Source organism: Patiria miniata, unplaced genomic scaffold, assembly GCF_015706575.1.
Source record: "Patiria miniata isolate m_02_andy unplaced genomic scaffold, ASM1570657v1 HiC_scaffold_4, whole genome shotgun sequence".
NCBI lineage: Eukaryota > Metazoa > Echinodermata > Asteroidea > Valvatida > Asterinidae > Patiria > Patiria miniata.
In genome coordinates, this window is record NW_024037071.1 from 887582 (window position 1) to 892542 (window position 4961).

A 4961-nucleotide genomic window follows, 5' to 3' on the forward strand; every position below is an offset into this window, starting at 1 on the left:
AGATGTGTCTCAGAGAAGTCGATAATAAGTGGTTGTACCAAAATGTGTCATAAAGCTTATTTTGAAACATAAGATTTTCCTTTCGGTTACCAGCATTCACCTGTTCTTTAATAAGATATGAGATAAGAGTGAACGTCCACAAAGTTTTCCTCTGTGATTAGGAAAAAAGGACCATGTTCAAGAAGAAACGGGGGAAAAGACATTGTCTTTGTAATTGTTCCATGTGGTCTCTTGTTCCATCTTATAGTTTGGCCACAGTGGGGGTCAGCCTACAGTCCTATCTCGCTGACTGACTGACTCACTAACTGTCACTTCTGAATTAGACTTGCTTTAAAAGTCACATCTTGGCCACTAGTTTTGAAACAGCATTACTCCGTAAGGCATACGAAGGGGCTCAAACAAGCCACCTGCTTGAAAGACGTCCAGTGAATAGCCATTTGAACCGGTTGATTACAAAATTATCTGTTTGCTCTTGAGCCAGCCTAACTAGGTTGCCTGGTCTTATTCAATAGAACAATAGTATCATCTTGTTTTTTCACTGAGCTTTATTCTGATGACATAATTATTCGCAATCGTTATTTGCCAAAAGACAAGATATCAAGTATGGCAGTCTTATCTGAAATCAATGCGTCCAAAAATCATTATAAACCAGTACCGGGATCGTGGCTGAGCTGTTGAGCTGCAGTGTTCAGGATAAAGGAGAAGGTTCGGGTTCAGAGAGTAAATCCAAATGTAAGTAAAACTTTGGCTCTATTTTAGCATTGTTAATGCGGTCGAATAGACAGATGAACATGCTAGCTTGATATTCTTCAAAAGGCATTCTTCAAATTTTAAAACGTAAATCAAGAGCATTTCAGGCCTAACAGTAAATACTAAAATATTGAACCTTTGGCTGAAACACCAATCTGGATTCTGCTCTTCATATAAGGAAACGATTTCGAAGAGTTTTAAGCAGTACGTTTGTTTTCCAACTTGTTTCTGTACAATATTATTCAGAACCTTCTAAAACTTTTGGTACGAATATATAACATGTTTCCATCGTGATTTTCTTCTGTAGTTATTTATTTATATAGATATATAGGGCGACCGCTCCATAGACCTAACCCAATTTTACCTCATCCGACCCGAACACATTTTGGTATTTTTATGTTTGGAATTGAGCCAATTTGCGAAAAACCAATCCTTTGGCTATCTAGTACTTTTGCGTTATGACGACCGGCAAAAGGTCGTCGTAAAGACGGTGGTCGCCCTAATGCCACAAAAGTAAGCACAACCGGTCGTCGTTTTAGTTAATAAGTGTATATATACATCATATTCTGAAAATATTGCATATTACATATACATCATTGTATTTTTTTTTTTACATCGTAAGTGCTTTGAGGAAATGTGTTTGCAAAAAGGTTAACATGTGGGATTACAGAGAACGCGCATAAAGTAATGTTTCCAATTCTTATTTTAAATTTCCTGACTTTTTTCCCGAGGATGAGCCTTTCATATCAAAAAATTACTAACTTTAAATGGTAAAGTAGACGATGACAAGCTAATTCATACTACTTTAACCAATTTCGAAGGAACAATAATTATTTTCCTTGAAATTTCTGTTTGTACCATGCAGAGAGACCAACATGAAGGCCGTGACAGTACTTTTGCTCTTGACAACTGTTATTGCCGTGCATGTGGGCAGTGCTGACGCTGGTAGGTTTTAAATCACTGGGTTTTTTAGGTTTTCGTATACAGTATATGATACGAACTGTTAAGTTGTGTTACGGGTGACAAACCAACTTTTGGAATCTGACTAATTTTAGTTTTTGGAAATATTATTTATAAGCAGTCATGTCACCGAGATACTTTGCATTTTTATAAAATTATTTTGATGTGTCCCGTGTAAGGTCTTTACTATCATATGCCTGTAGATACCTGAAAGATATTGGTAGACTACATATAAATGTTTTTTACATGAAAACATTTCTAACAAATACCAAGATATGCGATTGTACATTTTTTTTGGAGAGTGGTATAATTTAAAACGCCGAAGCTACGGTGGAGCCGTGGGGACATGCCCCCATAAAAAAACCCAAAACAATCGTCCCCCCCCCCAGTTTTCCCCCATTGGAAATTTGGAATCTGGAGAATGGCACACCATGATTAGCGGGTTTAAAATGAAATGCGTTTTTTCCAAGTTTGTTGTTAATTTTTACGAAAACCGTTTGCCCCTCGCGATTGGCTGCTTATTTTAACGTCCCGTGGAAAGCGAATAGCGCCACCTATAGTCTGACATCCCCCCACTTTTGATTTTACGGAGACCGGGTGTCTGGTGAAAAACACCTGTCTATACCTTTTAGCATGGATGAAATTGGGCGCCCCTCCACTATAACATCCAGCCCCCACTCGCCCCCCCCCCCCACGCCCCCCCCCCCCCCCCCCCCCCCCCGGATGAGAGCCTTGGCTACGCCGCTGAGCTGAGTAGGCCCACATAATTATAGTCTTACACAGAGTGGGAAAGGGAGAGGTATGAATAGACTGTTGTGCACTTTCCCCAATGACATTTGTTTTCTCCCCCACGTGTTTTAGGGGCATGCAATAGCTGCTCATGCCTGAACGTTTCCCGCACTGAGCACTGCGTCCATGGCTACTGCCGCATGAGCAGAGGTACTGCCATCTGCATCTGCGACATCGGGTACCAGGGAAATCGATGCCAAGACCCAGTCTTCCGCGGGTAAACAACATGCATAATTATATCGACAGCGCGGGGGAGAACAAATAAATAAAAGGTATGTCGATTTGGAGGCATGTTGTGGGGGAGTGACACTCGAATGTGTTGTGTTTGTCGGCAAAATCTCTTTCGCGGTTTTGTAACAAAAGAGGCACATACGGATCTCATTTGCTTGGGTTTAGACGCACAGATTCAAAACATCCAGCTCTTTTCGTTCTTTGGATCGTGAGTGGAGGACACAGATGGGGCACATTTCTGAGTCTCCTGTCAGGTAGTTGCCCCCATCTGTATGCACCATTGCCAGCACACGCGCGCTGTCACTGTATACTTACGTAGGCCCCCTTCAATGGCGAAATCACTGTGCCAGGTACTGGTCAGAAAATCCCTCACTGGGAAGTTGCTTGTATACAGAAGTAGGCACAATACTGCTTTGGCCATTGATTGGGGACTCCATAAACGTAGGGCGATAGCGTGCTTAGATTGGCAAAACAAGCTTCCGTGAACAGCGCCACCTCGTGCCATTTGTATCCAGTCACTTTCACCTAAACATCGCCCCAGGTGTCAGAAGATGTTCAGTCTGCCAGTCCCTCTTATTTATCATGTACCGAATGCGGGCCCAGTTTGTTGACGTGCGTTTACATGCTTCCTCAATTCCAAATACATTTTGCAATCTTTAACTTGTAGATTTAAGTACAGCTGCTTAATTGCTTATTAAATAAATGTGTTATTTAAACTGTTTGTCCAGCGCTCGATATGGCCTATTGCAAAACACGCAGGCTTGGATTCGTTGGTTGGTTGAACTGGTGCGACAATGTCAAGCACGCAACACTGGAGTTTGGCTAACTCTTTCCATTAATAAACATGGACTCAGTTTACAGCTTCCTGCTTACATAAAAGAATCCATTGCTCTTGTCTTTAGTAGCAAACTATCAAGGTGAACTTGAATTATCACAATTGTACTTGCATCCAAAAAAAGGTTTGAAAGCATCCCCAAAAGGATACAATTTCAAATTTACATTCAATCGTTTTACAACATTCATCGTAAAAGCATGATTTCTAATTCGGGGACCCTTCAATATTTCTTTTTAAAAAATGTCAAATTTTTGTATTAGATTTGTTTTTCTTTGTTGCAGATCGACCCTATAGTGATCCATGCAACAACAGTACTCCACCGCCAACGAGCATCGTGTGCCGAAGAACCCTAGAAGAACAACTATCGGTGTCGTCTACTTAAATAAACTATTTTGGAAGCTATATTCTGTACACTGGGGCACAAGTTAACAATCACTTAAAATTTAATTGACCATAATTATTTCCCTCAAAATGAACGTGTTTGCAAACATCACGCACGAATAAATGCGTCGTGATTTTAAAGTTTAGCCATAGTTGACGGCATCATTTCTCAGTAAACGAAAAGTATAACCATTGAATTTGATTGAAATAGAAATGAAGTAAAATTAAAACTTACTTGTAAACAAAAAAAAATCAGCTTATAAGAAGTTGAGTGTTTTTTACGCCAAGCGCGCCTGAATCGTACACTGAAGGTTTATTGAAATTTAGAGACAGGATTAATTTATCAACATACGGATATTTAAAAAGTTGGAATACATCAGGTGATTCGATTACAAATCCTGCGTTTGCTTTTCAGCTCTCTATAAGTGTGTTGTATGATAGTATACATTACAGGCGTTTGTGTAAAGAATGAAAGAATTATGCGATTAATTGCTTATCACATGTGTTTTTAAAAGTACTATAATGTTTCCTTGATTTAACTTCAACCTGATTAAAAGCTTAGCAGCTGATATCGTGTGTAGATAAGAGTGTCATTTGGGTTATTTTGATGGGGTTGTTCAACTTATCACAAAAAAGGCAACCATTGTCCTGATTTCTGGACACAAGATGACTATGTAACGTAAAGTAATGCACGCATTCTTTATCTTCAAACTGTGTAGATGTGCACGAATCGGCCTTTAAACGTAAATAGGTTCTTTGTTCTGAGAAAGTTTGTTATCGAAACTCTCAAAGACTCTGCCTCGCAACCCCAAAGGCGCCATCTATAGTCATGGGCGTCGCCAGGATTTTTTCTAGAGGGGGGCAAAACATATTTTTCCCCAAAAATTCTTGTATTTCGGAACAAATTCTCGATTTCTCAGTTTAAGACGGGGGCAGAAACATTCCCCCCCCCCCCCCCCCCCCCACTCATTAAATTTACACCAGTATGACTTCGCGCCTCTTTTTCTGTTCTTTT

At 40.1% G+C, this 4961-nt stretch overlaps 1 long non-coding RNA gene across 1 annotated transcript; it reads left to right on the forward strand.

Annotated features, from left to right (window-relative positions):
* The first annotated feature begins 627 nt into the window (after positions 1-627).
* Positions 628-4528, forward strand: LOC119739610. Its single transcript, XR_005272603.1, has 4 exons — positions 628-732; positions 1616-1695; positions 2572-2771; positions 3847-4528. It is a non-coding gene; the product is annotated as an uncharacterized LOC119739610 (long non-coding RNA).
* Positions 4529-4961: the final 433 nt, after the last annotated feature.